An 18,512-nucleotide genomic window follows, 5' to 3' on the forward strand; every position below is an offset into this window, starting at 1 on the left:
GGAAGCAGCCTGTAAAACCCAGACACCTCAACACTGTACTGGAAAAGCCCCTTGTGGTGACAGGTTGCACATAATTCCCTTTTTGAACTCTGGGGAGTGTAAGGAGAAAAAGCATGGGAAAGGTGCTGAAATGCAGGGTTTTACCAGCTCCCCTACTCTTACTTCCTCTGCTTCCCTCCCCACCACCCCCATGCCGGGCAAGCCCCGCTGCACAAGAAGGATGGCACAGAAATGTTTACTCAAGACTGTGCTGGCTGGAATACCAATGCAGCCCAGCAACGAGCTTAACAGCAAACAGGAAGGAGGAGAAAAAAAACCTTCTCCCACAAAAGAAACAAATAGCCGGAGATGAGCTTTCCCAGCAGGTACCACATTGCAATTCAGAGCGTGGCGGTATCAGAGATCAGCACTTGCGATACAGGAGGCTCCTCTAGGAAAACAAGCTCTAGGTTCCTATCACTTATACTGGCAGGACCACTGATTATTGTCAGCGGATCTGAAATTGTTGCCCTTTATTATTCTTTATTAGCATCAAATTATGTTAGCCAAGCAGATTTGAAGAAGTCTGATGCAAGCAGAAGCCTGCTGTAAATACTGATGCGAAAAGATGCATTTTGCATGCAATGAAAGCCGAGAATGAGCTGTCGTCTTCACTTAGTTTAATGCGTGTTTTGTCCTCCATAATAGCAAAAACACTTATCAAGAAGAAACAATGTTCGGTTCTGTCTTATGGCCCAGATACTCAGTTTATGCCCAAATAAATTTTACGTTCCTCTGAAAATAAAGACTTTGATTGACTGTTAAGATGTACATGGGCTATTATTGGCTCCTAGAGTTGTTCAAGGAAATTCAAAAAGAGCAGACATAGGAATCTATTAGGCAACATTTTTTCTTTGCATTGAAATCTCTAAGATAATGAATGCGCTGGAAAAAGCAACAAGATTATTATCCTCCTTAACTCCTTGGCCCAACGCATGAGCTGGGCTGCTTCCAGTAAACAAGTGGTTTGTTATAATTTTATAGAAGTGATTAAAATAAGTAAAGAGTCACTTGAATTTTTTTCCTCCCTCTTTGTGAATAAATGTGGGCTAGTTTGCCAAAAGTCTCCGTTGACTCAGAATATTGCAGCAACACAGGAGTAGTAGTTGAAAACCCCACTATTCATCTTATCTGCCATCAATTGTCCATGGAGAGAGGGAATGACAATTACAACATTACACAACAGCTATAAATACAAATTCCTCTGTCTGTACAGTCAAAGTGACTGTTCCCACGTGTAAGTGTATTACTTCAGTGCTGGTTTTACAGATAAAGGTGAAATTCTGGCAGTACCCACCCAGAAGTAAATAGAAAGGAGAGAGTCAGCCTTCCAGTGCTGGGAAGCCACATTGTCCCTATGCAGATCCAGCATGTTAGAGCATGGTCCTGCTCAGAAGATACATAGTCTTCATCAGTAAGTCAGTGGCTGAACTTAGAGCAAATCTAGACCATGACCTACAATCCACAGCCATCAAAGCTCCAACAGTCAGCATCAAGATTGGCTGTACATGCACAGTGCCCCGATACACAATCTCGACTGCCTGTCTCTCACCTGGACAAGACACACTTCCACAGGTGATGCAGCAATATCATTCAACCCTTGGTCCCTTCAAAGATGCCAACCACAGACTATTTCTTAAATCATAAACAGCAATTGCTGTGGTAAAATAGTGGGGTTTTTCCTTTTTTAATTTAAAGCTAGAATATTCCTTATGACCAACAAAAATGCATAGGCAGAAAGCAGAGAAGTGATTTAAGTACATGTTTTTAACTGAACTGAGCAACTGATTACTTGCAATACTAATTATTCTATGCAATGCCCATATTTTATTGCAATCTCCTATAAGGAACCAATACTTCTTTTATAACATATTTCCAGGTATTTTAAAAGATGTTTGGTGAACTGACTGGCATAGAAATTTCTGAAGTTCCAAACACACTACCAAATGGAAATTGCCTCCAAGTATGCCCAAAATAACAGACTTCTTTAGCAAGGAACCACTAATAAAACATGACATTGCATGAGAAATTTGCCAAAGAGTGAGCTTTCCTCCCTTCCCTTGTTCCTTACACCACTGCTTTTGTTACATAAAAATACTGTTACCACAAACTGTGCACCGGTTTCCCTACAGTTATGTTCGTGCAAGTTGTATGGAGAACAGTGCACACAGTGGGGACTGGGCAAAATGGTGGAATTCAAAGAAGCCAACAAAACAGCAGGACATGTATCCATGCTGCGATTCACCTCCTCACCACCTCTCCATTTAGTCTTTCAATGAAGTTCTATAGGAAGCTGGAGCACTTCCCAAGAACATGGGACCCACCAGAAGAGCAGAGATCTCTCACAGGCCCATCATCACAGGAATAAGGCTGTATTAACAGGACTGTAGTTGAAATGAAGCAGTCATAACAAACACAGAAAAGTATATTTATTTCCACTGCTCTTCTAGGCATGTGGGGAGGCAGAGTAGGAAGAATTGTGAAATGAAGATTATCCAACACCAGACAAAGACCATGCATGAAGTCTGATAAAAGTTGAGTCTGAGCAATGAAATGGCATACCCACCACCCGTAGGAGTAAAAATGCAGATGAACAGCTCAACAAGCAGAAAGGGCAGAGCCAAGCAGAACAACTGTGAGACAACTATACAACATGAAAAAATTAATTGACAAGTATTTGCAGGAAATTGTTTAACACCAGTTCTCTTGACTGTCAGTCTGACATTCATTAACTGCAAAAAAAAGTCTTTAAGAAGCAGCATTTAATTACTCATGGAATGTTTTAATTGCTATTACAAAGCAGTAGTTTTTAATTACAGATCATATGAATACAAATATGATCTGATCATGATCATTAGGATTTACTGTAATGATCTTGCTCACCAACACAGTGTCTTTGTATTTAAAGTAAAATGTCATTAAAAAGCCATGGGAACTTCATCATTAATGTGTGGGTAGTGTAATCTTAATTTCCTCCTGCAGATATTGAGCTGAGACCAATCATGCAAGATTTTCCAGTACGTAAAACAACTGTCACTTTTCATTATAAAGAATATGAAGCAAAAGGAACACTAAAATAACAAGGCTGAAACAACAATTTTCCAGATTTAGAAAATCCCATGCTACACTTTGTCTAGGAGCACTTTTTTCAAGGGCGAAATTTTCCCAGGAATTCTGAAAACAAGGTGTAACATCCCTTTGTTCAGAGTTCAATTCTCGGTCAGCAAATAAGTCAACAATAAACTATTCAACCTACCTCTCACGCAGATGATGGTACAATCTCAAGTGTCTGGCAGATTCTTTTTATTTATTTATTTAAGAAAAAGTGACTGAAGATCAGTGCATTTGCCAGAGGCTAAAGATTTTAGTTCTTGATAATACAGAAAAGGTCAAGTAGATTTAATGGCAAAATGTATAAAAGCAAGAGTAATGCATGACTCAGAAAAGGGAGTTAGAGGGGAAAAAAGAATCTTCAATAATAACTTATGTCAAGAAAGTGCATATTGTGACACCAGCACATATGGATGTGAAGACAGTCAGTTTTCAGAAATGTGAAATGAAGGGCTCAGACCTCCGATATTTTACAAAATCAGGCAAGAAGGAAGGAAAATATCAAGCAAACAGCTTTCTAAAACATAATATGTGTAAATGTAAATGCAACAAAAGTTATATACATTCACTGGAATGTACATGGTATAAACAAAGAGAAAGAATGAGGAGTTCCATAAATATTGAGATTATTCTCTAAAAAACATGGACAGTTGAAAGAAACAAACACTGGATTAAGTCTATTTAGCCCTTAATCTCCTTCAGACTATAATTTCTAACCCAAACTTGAACATTGCTGTTAGGCATCCTTCCTGTTAGGTGCCATCTATGGCTGATACAATGCCCTCTATGTTTGTCTTTCAATCTTGTGACTTCTCTCAGCTTCTGCTTTGGCATTCAATAGTTCACCTTTTGTCTGATCGCTGCCCTTTCTCGGGTTCCAACCTTTGCAGCTCTGCAGACCTATCAGACAAGGAACAAAAGACTCTTTTCTAAATAGATAAGAGAACATAAAAATAGCCATGGGTCAGGTTCCGCTCGCAGTTACGACAGCGGCTGGATTCTGTGAAGTGCTGTCAAGATGAGTCAGGCTTCCTCATCTGCTGGCATGCTGGTGAAAGGAGATGAAATCTCGAAAAGCTTTTCAGCCTTAAAGCTGTAACACAGCTTCAGGTGAGGACAAGAACACCAAAGCAAAGGACAACTGCACTAGTTCCTCACCCCTTCTGCCCTTATGCTATATCCGCCTACATGAAGCTGCCTCTGCACTGCTGGACCGGTGGAGTTGCATCAACATGAAGGGCTTGGTGCCGGCGTGGCCCAAGAGCTCGTCAGGACTTAACAACCCTGCCCTGCAAGAGTGACTGAACAAAATCACCCAGAAGCATACTGGGATCAAAAAGAGCCACCAGTATTTTTCAGTTCTTTGTCAGTAATGAAAGTCGTCAAAACAAGACTTCTAGGTTTCTCCCTAACAACCCTTGAACTCCAAATCTTACCTCTTCTTTCTGAGTGGCCTAACAAATCAGCATCAACATTTTGCTTTCTTCTTCTCTTACTAGCCTTTCCAGAGTTCTAGTTAAAATAACATTTTCACAATGAGTTTAGCAGTTTAGATCTAAAGGTTTATTAGTCAAACTGCAAGTGACTAAGTATAAATGAAAACATGGATTTGACATTTCTAACAGTTAACTCCCCAGGACACCATTATATTTCCATTGTTGTCAATGTGCTGGAGCAAGCTTCAAGACTGCACTGTGCAAAGCCGAAACAAGGACGGGAGTCCTGGCTTTGCTGAGGGCTCCTAGGGCTTTCCAAATACGCGGGCCCCATGCTGTAGTGCATCTCAGAGACACCCACCGGAGAAACACAGCCTCCATCCACCAGGCTACAGGCCACATGAAGTGAATTTGCAGGCTGTGCTGGTCCGCAGGACACAGACTCCTCCCAGATGTCATGACGGACAGATTTAAGTGGTATTGCAGCCACAACCATCGTGGCCATGACATTGGTATGATGTAGCAGGGGCTAAATCAAGTGGAAGTCACTGGAAAGGCTAACAGTGTCCTAAACCAAAATTAATCAGTAAGCCTGGTATGTCATGGTGCTGCGAAGCCAGCTAATTACAGCAGCAAAGGATTTGCCACATCTAGCAGGCATTTGTTACGGATGCAGACAGATATGGCAGTTTGCAATGTTCAAAGAAATACGGTTTTCTTCCTATTACAGGGAAAATGCTTTGAGATTATGTTCCTCGCACAGTAACACTATCTCAATGTTTATGTAGATCATCTTTAATAAAGTTGTATTAATCAATCTCCTTCCTACATATATGATGGTGGTCTTGGAAAGACAAGAAAGAGGCATTAAAAAATACATGCAGACTGCATATATTATTTAACATAAATATTTTCCTAAGTGTAAAATGAAAAGTTAACCAAGCAATTCAAAGTCAGGATAAAACTACTCCAATCCAAAAACTTTCTGTCCCTCTAAAATCTGGTTTACGTTACCAGAGAAAACAAATAAAAATGGATTCCTTGTTCCTTTCCCAGACATTTCAATCAAACTTTTGACTCCCTGCAAGCCTCTGCCTGTTCTGCTGGTAACGACCTTCAGCCAGGAGACTGGATGTGAAAAAGCACAGAGCGTTTTCCCAATTTTCTGCCTTCTTTTTTAGTTCTCCACCTCCAACACCACAGTCCCAGTCTCTCTTGAATTATCACTCCCTCAAACGGGCTCATACTGACACCAGAGATCTTCCTCCTACTTTTCAAGTACCATTACAGTCCTTATGAAGACACACACAAAATGGAAATATTTATAAAACTGTGAAACTGAAATATGCTTACATATGCTGAAGATCAAAGTAAAAACAGCAGATGCCATTATTATGCATACTTATTATATATTTACTTTTTACATATAATTTACATATTACACATTTCCTGATTATTTTTTTCAGATATCAGACTTCTGTATCAAATAACTTTTTAAACAAAGCTTGGGAAAAACCTGTTTGTCTTCACTGCAACCTTATAAATTTGCAACCTTGCTTATGAAGAATCCAGTTTACAACAAAATAAGCAAAGGAGTGGGTGCAAGGAAAAAAAACCTTTTTTGTCAGGCATTCTCTTTGCTGATCCAGTTAAAGGAAGCTGGAGTTAAAATGTAAAAAAAGTTATTCCTTGTTTTGCAACGGCAACAGATAAAGCTGCTGATGTGGCATTTACCCGGTATTTGAACACGATATCCAAGAATTAGAAGGTTTGTGATTGGAAGCTTTTCATGCCCCAATGAAATTTTAGGTGCTAAGGCGCAGAGAGTCAATTCCTGCTGCTTATTCAGAAAAGGTCAGGGAACAAAGGAAAAAATCATCACGTTTGCTTCATCTCATACATTCACACGATTCACGGTGACTCATGGCTGCTGACGAAGCTTGGGCTCCCAAGGTAGCCTAGGGCTTTTTAGTGTCATTTTTTTAATTTTGAAGTGAGGATAGCTGTAATTATCATGCAGCTGACACTCATCCCACTAAAACTAATATGCATATAAAATAGCGAATAAAACAAATACTTCGGAGCTACATGAGAGTTGGTTACGGGGCCAGCTCTGTGCAGCACAGACCAGCAGCAGCTCTGGGAGGCTACCAGTTCACACTGGTTTTCCATCAGCTCACTTCCAGTCAGAAGGCATTTCCTTCAGGCAGCACCAAACTCCGCTGGACACAGACACAAGTCAATCCAGAATGAGGCCTGAGACATATGAATTTTGTAGCACAGCACTATGTAAGTAAAACAATCATCAAGTAGTACACACCTAACTAAACAGGGCTCACCTACTCTACTGTAAGAATTCAAAAATCAATGATAAAAGACAGGCGAGAGAGTTGTCCAGATCTGTAAGAGAAATAGGAGGCATTTTCCATGGGAAAACTCAGCATAGCTAAAGCAAAATAGGAGGCAGCAAATTTTGCAGATTTTTTTTGCAGATTCAGCAAATTCAAAAGGACAAAACAAAGATGATTTATCTCTCAGTTCTTGCTGCAGTCTGTGGCCAGCTTTCACTAAAATGCAATATGTGTCTAATGCTTATACAGCATCTTTCATCCCAAACACTCCACAACACACATCTCCACTGAAATATTGGACATTTCAGTATTAGCCTAAGCAATAAATAATTTCCACCAAAAAAAACCACCAAAATGTCTTCCTGAACTGGTTTGGAAAGCTGTCGGCAAAAGACTTCCCAGTTAAAACATCCTATATAAATATCTAAACAGGACTCCTCTAACCAACATCCTCTTTCTAGAAAAACTACATGAAATCTCCTTTGGGCTTACAGTTCATTTTACATAAGGGAGACTTCACAACCAACTTGCAAAGTTCATATAAAGAGAAATTAGAATGTGCATCAACATTAAATTTAGAGAACTGATGAGGTCTTTCTGACAGAGTTCTGGCAGCTGACAGTTTGCGTTTCACTGACTTTATAGGTCAAATAATAGACATTGTGATGCCAGACATTTGAGTACACGATCATTAAGCAATACTTTAGCAAATCCAAAAGAGCTTAGAAGCTACCCATATGGTCCACAGCTGATTTTAGCCACCAGTAAAGCAAATGTATATTGCTATAATAAGAAATACAACTGCTGTACTCAGATGACACTATTAATTTAGAAACTACTGAGCAGAGCCAGCAGTCCCTGCTATCCTGATTGTTCTTCTGCAGCAAGGAATGATTTGTCAAGTGAACCACACTGGTTACTCAATGACATGCAAATCAGGACCAAGCAGCTTTTCAATAGCTCATGGCCATCACTGAATTATTGCAGTCCGTACTGTTGCTCAAAGTGATGTGCAGAAATGGAAAACCACACATGCACACAGAGAAGTGGCAGAAGATAGAAACATAAGAAGAAAGAAAAGGAAGGCAGGGAGATCCCATGTTTCTCTGTATATCAGGGCCTTAAGAAGACAAATTCAGACGAGTTTGAAGAGACTATAGCTAATTGACATCAAATAAATGATAACTGTCACACTATATTGGAGATTGTTTAGTTACCTCACTGCCAACATTGCTTGGTCCCAAGGAGCACTGGAGATCAGAGCGCTGCAACTGTCACAGCACACACAGAAAAGTTATGCAGACAACAGATGCGATACAAACACTCACTGGTTTAGCTTAGCAACTGTCGAGAGGGCATCTATCAATATCATCTAACATGTATGTGTTACTACAACCGGGCAGACCAGCCGCTGACACAGCCTGCATGCTTCTGCATACCTGAGCTAAACCTGGAAATTGCTGCCAATGGTCATTCTCAACCGCTATTTGCTTCACAGTCAGTCCTTCATTAGCTCAAGCAACTCGCATGCCAAGGTTCCTCACTGCCTTTGTGTTTTATCTAGCTAGCAAGCACTGCCAGCCACCTGCCCGAACCTGCTGGCCACCTCCTCGGCCATGGCAGGAGCCCACCCATGTGCCTCACAGCAAAACTGCCTGCGCATTTCTGTAGTTCCACCTTTCCGAAGTACAGCAGAAAAGATGCAATGTTGTATTTCTCATATGTAAACGACAGGAAACGCACATTATTTTCCCCACGTGGTTAGGACAGGTTAAATAGAAAATAGTATCAAAATGAGGTATTTTCCAGGAATTATTTACACACCCGATCAAGATCTTCACCTGATAACCTCCTAGTAGCTATTACAACAGCCATATGGACAGGAACACATTAACTTCTCCATTCCTGTCTCCAACCACAACCCCCCTTCAGTTGTCTCACAAGCTCTTTGGGGCAGGAACTGCCTCCCACACGGTGCACGTCCCTCCCATGCAGGACAGATCTGAGCAGAGGTTCCTGACGACATGCCAGATCATTGCTGACAGGTGGACACTGACTCTAGAAACTTCCTTTTTTGAAGAAGTATCTCTTTGTAGTTGGTCTTAAGTTTCCCACAGAAAATTCCATAGGTTTGCAGAGCCTCATACTGAATGGCCTGGCCTTACAAGCCAGTGAAGCTCCTGGCATGGACTAGCATAGGAAAATGCAGCTGTTTGCCATCCTGGAGAACCCAACTGCATGGCAATACACAGTGAGATTGAGTCAGTCGGGAAGTTTTTTTTCTTTTAGAAATGATGGGAATCTGAATCATTTAAAATGTGTAGTCTGCTATGCAAGAAGAATAACACAAATTGAGAAATAATGGAGACAAGCTGTAAAATGGTATGTACGCATGGTTCTGAATTACTGTTGCCATTTGAAGGAGCACAAGGGCTCACTTAGAGCTAATGAATGACAGTGGGATTTTTTTGCAGGTCCTGGGTTTTTAACAAAGCAGCTATTACAAGAATGTTTTTTAACTCCACACAGGGACTTCTTCCATGTGAAGAAGCATTCTATAAAAGAATGAATCAAATCAGGGACTCAAGTAGGTCTCATACATATAGAAGTTTTAAACAAGTAGTCTATGAGATATGTACCTCCTAAACCCTCTCTATCTTATTTACTCACATAAATATATACGCAAAGGATGATGGTCACAACTATGAAGTGACCTGCAAAACCAGGGAGGAGAGAGATGTATCACAGCACTACAAATTATCCCTTAAGCAGGAGGAATGTGGGAAAATCTGGAGGAGAAATGATTGCTCATGTGCTATTTCTCCTGGTTAGTATGGTTGACTAATCAAAAGTATACTCATGTGCTACTGTTTCTCTTAACTGTCTCTACAGAGCAATAGCCAAAAAGCCAGCTCTTTCTGAGGTGCCAGCAGAGGAGCCCAGCAGCCAGACACCACCCAGTGGCTCAGCACTGGCACATTTCCATGGGCTCTGCCTGTCTTCTAGGTCCTGAGCAAATCTATAGCTTATACACAAGCTATAAAGATTAAACTCTTATATGATTTCTCAGCATCTAATTTAATAGCTTTTTCAAACAATACGATAAACAGGAAATAGATTTAATATTTTTAAAAAAACTCACTATGATTACCAGGAAGACATTGATAAAATTAAATAAATAATAATAAAAAAATGTTTTCTCCAGCCTTATTGTATGTGAAATAGAGATCACCAGGAAAATTAAGATCCCTTTATTTTTTTTTCTAAAGCTCTAGGAGTTTCTGTATTTGCCTTTCAGCCTTACTAGAAGGCCAGAAAACACACTATGAAGTGATATATCCAAAGGATAATATGCTGAGTAATGACAGGTTTATACCCCTAGTTAAAGACCTTAACTTTTATACTGAAACCATGCAGGCTATAAAATATTAACTCACTGCTGTATCCTCCAATTAACCAGTCTGCCAATTTTACCTCTCCTCTTCTTTCTCATTTGTTTCAAAATACTCTTTGTAGTTGATACTTTGAGCAGAGACAGACCTGACACTGTCTGTCACCTGAGACAGAGGCAGAACTGTAACCACCATGATGTGATAGCAAAGAAGGTGAGAGGGCAATTAGGATTTTATGATTTTAAGATCTGGTATGTCATTAAGTGGCTGAAGTACAAACATGGAACAGATCAATGCAAATATTTTCAGAGTTAAAAGAAATATCTCCTAGTACTAGTGGCAACCCAGAGACTAAAAAGGTTTCCTTTGCTACAGTATACTTTCTGATTGAACTAAAAAAAAAAAAAAAAAAAAAGAAAGAAAAAAAGAAAATGTTCACTGCTTTTTTTTTTTTTTTGGAGCACAGAAAAGGAGTTCTTCCACAGATCTACCTTGGTGATTTTGCTCAGAGTCCTACATTTGCTGAAAGAATAACGTGACTGTCACACAGCTGCTGAAAGAGTGCCCTGTCTGCAGCTGCAGCCCCACGGCAGTAGCCGCATGGTGGAATCGTTATCCCCCCCGCGTAGCCTTGCAAAGCGGTCCCTGAACAAGCCCTGGACGTCTCGGGACGCTCTCCAGACAAAAAGGGCCTGTGCGGGAGCACAGAGGTGCTTTCAGCGCCTGGCCATGGCTCGCGGAGGGCCAAGCCTGGCTGTGGGAAGCGGCCAGCTCTGCCGCCCCGGCTCAGCCCAGCACCTCGGCACAGATGGCGCGTTGTTGAGACGGGAAGGAGCCCTAAACGCCAGGCCAGCTCGAGGAGCCAGGGCCGGCCTCAGAACCACCCGGTTCGTAACCATCCCCCATAACCCCAGGAAAACAACCTTGCCATGAACCATTTCAGGGTAATTCTCCATTTAATTCTCTAAAAAGCAGCTTGTTAGCTGCTTCCCACAGAAGCCTTTGACTTCCCTTGATTGCTCCTGCAACAAGTCAGAAATTCACACAATACTCAGCAGTTATGTTTAAAAACTAAAAAATAAACAAAAAACAAAACCACCCAAAACCAGGAAAAAAAGAAAAAAAAAAAAAGAAAAAACCAAACAAAGCCTCCCCTGTCAGGGCAGAACTTCACAGATGCTCTACTGCTCAGTAAAGTATTGAGTTTAAACCAGAAAAACACTGGAATGGAGTCAATTGATTTCCATTTATTTCATTCAATTGTTTTCTAGCAACAATGGTGACAGAAAGTGAAGAAAGTAAAAATTTTCCTAGTCCTGCTGAGTAGCCTTCACATGGCAATGACGCTAAGACCCTCAGGGACCTCGGTCACTTTAGATGACATGCTTCTTTCAATCGTACACCAAACTTTTTAGGGTCCTTCATGAAACAAAGCACTATAGAGCACTTTGCCAGCAAGAACCCCACAGACATTCCTACCATTTAAGGCCAAATTATATTTATTTGGGAAGACTCGTGCATTTCAGAGCTGCAGGAGCTCTCTGTACTGGAAGGGGTGGGGTACACCCTGGCTGGGAAAGGACCTAGCTCTGGGGCTGATGAAATCATCTTTTCCACACCCTCAGCTCATGGCAGCCCACAACTAAACAACAAGCAAAGTGATGCCTGTTTAAACGGAAAAGAGAGTATTACCTTTTTAACCAGCTCCATAGAAAGCCCCACAGCAAGATGTGCACGTGTGAGATTCAAAATAAATGTACTCTGATTCTAATGCAGTTTTACCTCTAAAGAGAAATAGCTGGTTGATATAGTCAGCACAGCCTCAACTTAATAGTCTAATGGAAGCAGCTCTCTGGAGTCCCTAAGGATTACTGGAGACAAATTATAATGAGCACATCAGTGGCATAATTGCACTGCAACCAAAGAAGCAAAGAACAGAAAGTTTCATGTTCTTTGTTGCTAACTGAAAATCTTAAAATAACAGTTGCAAAAAGTTTAGGCGGCCAATTACTGCATATCACTTGTTTCTAGATGCAAGATTAGGCAATGAGAATTTCCTCACACAGCTGCCAAGGCTGCTAGAGCTGCTGCGAGGATGGTACCTCCTCCCCTTGGCCCAAAAACAGATTATCCGCTGCTGAAAGAGGCAGGAGGACCTCTGCAGCATTTATGCAATCAGTGCTTGCATGGAAGTTAGTTATTTAAATTCATGTTCAGAAAGGCATTTTCTTTAATAATGGCCACACGACAGGATTATGCAAGTGCAATGACATCACAGGTGATTCTACCCAAACATAAAGCAGGTTTTACAGTCCTGCTGTTTAGATGTACTGCTGGTGAGCCTGAGAGATTAGAATTACTTAACTTTATGTATACCATAAGTAGTATCAGTCCACCCCTCCAAGGTATTTCCAAGGTGCTTTTCGGGGGGGTCAGACAAACGCCAGAGAGTACTTACTGGCAGAAGGTACATGTGGCAACACTTGCCTCCCACTGCCCTAAATCTGCGCAATTCCCTCAAACCCACATGAGCACAGGCCACTCCTGCCCGCAACAAACCTGCTGGCCGGCCTCTTCATCGCATTTCTTTTGGGCAAATTCGGCTTCAGTTTCTAGCAATGTTCTATAGAATATGAATATACAGAATCAACATACATTAACAATGAGAGCATTTATGCTTATCATATAATGTATTATGTCTGATATGTTAAGTATTTATAAAAGCTAATGATCCCTTAACTGCGTGATGGTACTCTGCTGTTCTCTATTCATTCTGATCAGAAATTTCAAGGGTTTATTCATGAAAAAAATTCTGTAGCGTGCCGAACTGAAAGCCATGAGAGTTAAAAATCTTTCCTTTTTAGAAGGAATAATTACTATTTCTATCAGGAGAAAGTGTTTTGGCTTATCTCTGAGGTGAAAGGACTTACGTAAAAATCTGATGCTACTGTGTTTTCTGTACCTTCAAATTCTCTGCCCATTTTCAGCTCCTCCCAGTGCTGCAAGCAGTATTGGGTTTACTAACTGCCCCAAACTTTTTTGCTGTTTTCAAGACATTTCCTGAAATATGAAGTTAAGGAAATGTTGCAATCATTTCAGCTGACAGCAAAATCAGTGATTTTTGGCAGTGGAGGAAGGCAACATAATAATTAATACAACTCCCTCTGCTTTTGTGCAGAGAACTTCACACATTTAGCATGTAGTCTGCTAAGTCTGTATTTTCTTTCATGGGAAATCAAAACGGCATGAACATACTGTGTCAGAAGCAGTAAAATAAAACAAGTCGGTTCCATTTACCATGATTACAGAGCTGATAGGAAGATATCCTGACTCCACAATGCCCATCAGTCACTGGTTCCTAAATACTGTCAGAAATCACATCCAGAAAACCCAGCTGCTGCAGCAGGTCACACATTTACTGCCATCTCAGAATTCATCTATTCCATCTGGTTTTGACTGTGAAAGCTCTAAAACCAGCCCAGCTTATTTACACTCATTTAAAGAAATCTTCACAGGGCTACACCTCAGCAGAAATATAAATGGTCAGCCAATTAACACCTAGTTCAGCCTCCTCCTGTGACTGATGGAAAGCAATAACTGCTTCTTGCAGACAAACCAGACTTAATTCTCCAACCTTTTCCATCTTATATTGATTCAACTCTTCTGATTTCAATACTTTAACCAGCCTATATTATTTAATATCTCCTTGCAGTATAAATCAGTGTCCTTTCGCAGCCTACATTCTACAGGACCTAGCAGCATTCTGGCTCATTACCAGGGTTCTTGCACTCTCTGTGAAAAACAACAACAGCAGATGTCTGTTGGTAGCTGGACTGTGGTAGCAGTGAAGTTCAACTGGATAACTGGATGGGCTGCTTGCTGGAGAAATGGTCCTCTGTACAACAGCAGTGGTTGCACATGTTGGAGCTTATCATCTTCAGACTGAAAACGAGCCAGTATCATAAAAGCCAAGCATAGGTCTTCCTAAATAGGCTGAGGTTTTGCACCACCGTGAAAAGAAAATACAAGAAACCTTGGATGATAAAATGGTATGGGAAGACTGTGTCACCACTGTGCAGTATTTAGCTTTCAGTCTTTCCCAGGTATAGACCTACTTCAACTGATCAATTTTAATATTGTTACCGCAAAGCCAATAGTGAAATTGGCAGTAAATTGGATCTATCAATTGCTGCTTTTGATAGAGCAAATGTGGTTACACGTTTTTAAGGTAACTGAGATTACATATGGTTATTTCCTCTTTCTATTTTTAATCAGGTCTATAAACTGGAAGATTATAGATAAACCAATGAGAAATAAAGGCATCTTTCTTCTCTCCTTCCATATGTATATTATAGGCAGAAAGAATAAGGGTGTAGTATAAAGTCAAATCTGTTTAATCAGTGTTTTGGTCAGATTTCAGTAATATCCAGCTTTGCAACATTAAGCACTTGCACAGTGACTTCCACAACCACAGAAGATTTGTTTTAGTGCACAGGTAGCTTTTGTCTTTCATGCAATGTATCTTCAAATGAAATAATAAATACATTTAGATTTTAGTTGAGTTTATTTCACATTGGACAAGTGCACAAGCCTGATTTTTTAGTGGTTTAACTGAACTGGATTTCTGCTGTAAACCTGGATGAACTTCTCTGCAATGCTATTCAAACAAGGCGTCAGACACTGGCTCGGAGATATTAATCCTTATAAAAATTAGGGAGAACTCTTCAGGTAACTAAAACCATTGAACAAAAAATTGCACAATTTACAAGAATTTATCATTTTTTACATTTGTAAACTAGATGTAAGCTCACTTCTGTTCTTTCATTAACTCACCCACAATTACACTTGCTTTTCTGGAAGTTTAGTTGGATTGCTTTTTTGGGGGCATTTTTGTCCAAAGCACTGGGTTTAGACTCAGGAAATCTGTTTTTTATGCAACAAAACCTGAATTCTCTAATCTCCTAGTGAGGGTAAGATCACCTTATATCATATAGCTTAAGCAAGAATAAACTCTTCAAGTCCCTGAGCCTTCCTGGGTGTATACCCAGATGAAGCATTTCCCAGGTCTGTGGGACACCTGTACTCTGACATACAAAACCTGAACTTACGCTGCCAATTCTGCTGGTGACACTTGAGCATAGTGGCTCTGACAGATGTCATCAAAAGACATAAGAAGTTGTATCAATTATTTTACAAAAACATAGCACCAGCCAAACCACTCACATTTCCACAGTCTGTGACTACAGCCATTACTATAGCAATTATGTTTCTCTGGAAGTGCTCATTTTACACTCACAAACGCTCACTTTAAACCACAAGACCTACCTTAAGCCCACGTTTTACTAAGCGTATTATTCCTACTTTTGCCACATGCAATCATACTTAAAGCCAAGTTTACAAAGGTATTTAGGGACTTAAAGATAAGAACTGGTACTTAGCAGGTACCTCAACACCATGAAAGCAGGCATGAGAGTTGTACTTCTATTTCACAAAGCAGTTTTCCTGTATCTTTACACGTTTAAATGTCATAATCTGTTCTGAAACAGATCTAACATACATGCTTATGCAGAAATGTTCCTTGCAAAGCGGAATTCCCCACTATAAACGCACCACAGCAGAACACCTTTGAGCCTCAGAATGAAACTCAGATAAACACATATTAAAACTTTTCTCTTTGGGGAACATTCTGCAATTGTTCATATTTGACAATGCACCTGCTTTGCATGGAGGTAAGAATGACCCTCTCCTAAAAACTGGACTGGCACTAACCTTAGTGACAGCAAAGATTATTTTGAAGCTTGTATTAGGGCTTCACAGAGGATGGAGTCTGCAAGATCCCCAAAGGCTTCTCTGCAACAGAGGTTGTTATTCTGGTGTTTTCCCCCAAAACTGGGCAATAACGCTGTCCCAGGAGTATGGTTATAAACCAACTTCACAACACAATCTGCACTTCATGGTAGCTGCTTTATCATTTTCCAGTCAACACTAGTTGGCTTCTAATTGATTTTATATTGTGTCCCTTACCAGAAGTAAGAATATTGTGTTTACTAGGGCAGCACAAAGAGGGCAGGCCTATTCTTACTGCTGTATTTAATGCTGCTGCTAATCATGGAGATTAGACTGAAACAATTACAACAGCTAATTAAAGAACAATGCGGGTTTTGGCATCTTTTCTCAGAGAGCACTACTGGGAATTCCTAACTCAGGCAAAGCAGGGATAATTAAAAATCGAGCTCCGGTTTCCCTGCACTGGCAGCTGGATCACGCTGATTAAACTGCAAATAAAACACACGAAACCAACACTTTGTAGTGTATCCAATTTCACTTAAAAGGGCCTTTAAAACTGAATTATAAACAGAGAAACAGTACACAGCAAATTATTTAGCTGAAGCGGGATATACAGTGTTCACACTGCAGTTGCTTCACAGCTTACTATCTTATGCATAGAGCGTGGGACAGTCGTTACTGGAGCCACTCAAATCATTAATGTCCCTTCCAAAAGTATCGTTCTTCAAGATGTCATGCAAACACTAGAAGCAACTGAGCTCAGGTTTAAACACTGGCATAAAAATTTGGAAGTCCCTCATGGAAAACACAGGATTGCACCTTTAGTAATGACACCTCAGGTCATTACCAAAGAGTAAGACGGGGCTCAAACCCCTTTCAGCCAGACTCTGGAAAGCCCAAGACGTGGCACAAATAGCAGCTATTTTATGACAGCTAGATGTTCAAGATAAATTTCCAGCTGCCCAGTTAGGGCAAAAACATAAGTATAATCAAGCCTTGTCTGGGATTATTTGGTACTCTGTCCGCTATAAGGCATCAGGTACAGAAGAGCAATCGGTGCATCCCTTTCTCATGCTTACACCACGGCATCACCTACGGTAAAGTGCAGTTATCCAGACAGACAGCTTTACTTTATAATGATGATGATAAAAATAATAATGTTTACTCTTGGCTAGCACTTGCCTATATACTTCTGAGTCACACAAGAACAGTAAGAAAACAAACAAACCCAAAGAATAAAACATGAAGGGTGATGTAGAAATACCAAATTACTTGCCTTAAGCTTGTTTTGTTGTTTAGAAATCTGCCTGAAGATTGTTACTGTGCTCTCTGGACAAGTACTTTATGCTTTGTTAAATAACAAGGGGATCCTGCTAAAATTTTGAAACTAATGCCACGAAATATTGTATTTATGTAGCTTTGTGGAGAAACATCAGTATTAATTCATTTTCACGGATCCCATTAACTGGACATACCTCGTATAAAGTTGATACTGGTACAACACACCTATGCTAAGACTGTAAACCAGAAAGAGCACCACATTCCTTCTGAAGCAAAACTATTTTTAGCATTATGTATTAAGTAATATATTTAGTAAACAACAACATATAATAACAAAAAGCAGGGAGACTGTGCTCAGCACCAGTGATACTTACGTTAAAGGAAAGTGCTTAAGAAACAGCACTGTTGACAAAGGCAGGCATATAACAAAGGGAAAGTTTTCTAAGATGAGGCCTTTTCAAGTTTTTGTAAACATTTGAAAGTTTGGGCTACAGGGCAGAAAATCTACTAGGAAAAATTATTAGAAAGACCAAAGAAAGGGTAAATACACGTGCCTTCTACCTACATAGGATCTTACAGATTACACAGCAGTTCTGCTTTAGACACATGTCATGGGAACAGTTTGGAAGGCTGGCTCAAAGTTAATTAGAAGAAAAGTAAAATTATAATAAAGGTCCTTGTGGAAAAAGCCCAGTTAGCACAGTCGTACCTGGGAGGAAATGCTCAAGTGCTCAAGAAACAACCAGCCTGGGCACATAAGTGCTACAAACATTGTGTTGGCTTTTGTTATGAAAATACCACCACAGTGACAGGTGGGGAGCATCTCCTGAGAACGCTCCTTTGCCCTCTGCCACCAGGAGACATGCCCTGGACAGTGCAGCTACATTGCCTACCAGTACAGCTCTCTGTTGTCCAAGTGCCAATTCTTTTTACAGAGGTAGACAGGTACACATGTGAAAAATCACCAACCTACCTCAGGTCAGCATATGGATGTGGTGAAGTTTTCAAAGCTCACAGAGGGTTTTGAGACTCTAAACTCTAGAGACCTTAGAGACTTGACTGAGGGTTCACCATCTACTTTGCCCAGAGTCATTCCAAACTGTCACCTTTTATTC

The 18,512-nt window shown here is 40.4% G+C and overlaps 1 protein-coding gene across 4 annotated transcripts in view; it reads right to left on the bottom strand.

The window, feature by feature from the left end:
- The window catches only part of XYLT1 (xylosyltransferase 1), a 204,887-nt gene that overhangs the window by 121,043 nt on the left and 65,332 nt on the right, over window positions 1–18,512 (bottom strand). The gene's annotated exons all lie outside the window — the stretch shown is intronic.

This window comes from Rissa tridactyla, chromosome 8 (genome assembly GCF_028500815.1).
Source record: "Rissa tridactyla isolate bRisTri1 chromosome 8, bRisTri1.patW.cur.20221130, whole genome shotgun sequence".
NCBI lineage: Eukaryota > Metazoa > Chordata > Aves > Charadriiformes > Laridae > Rissa > Rissa tridactyla.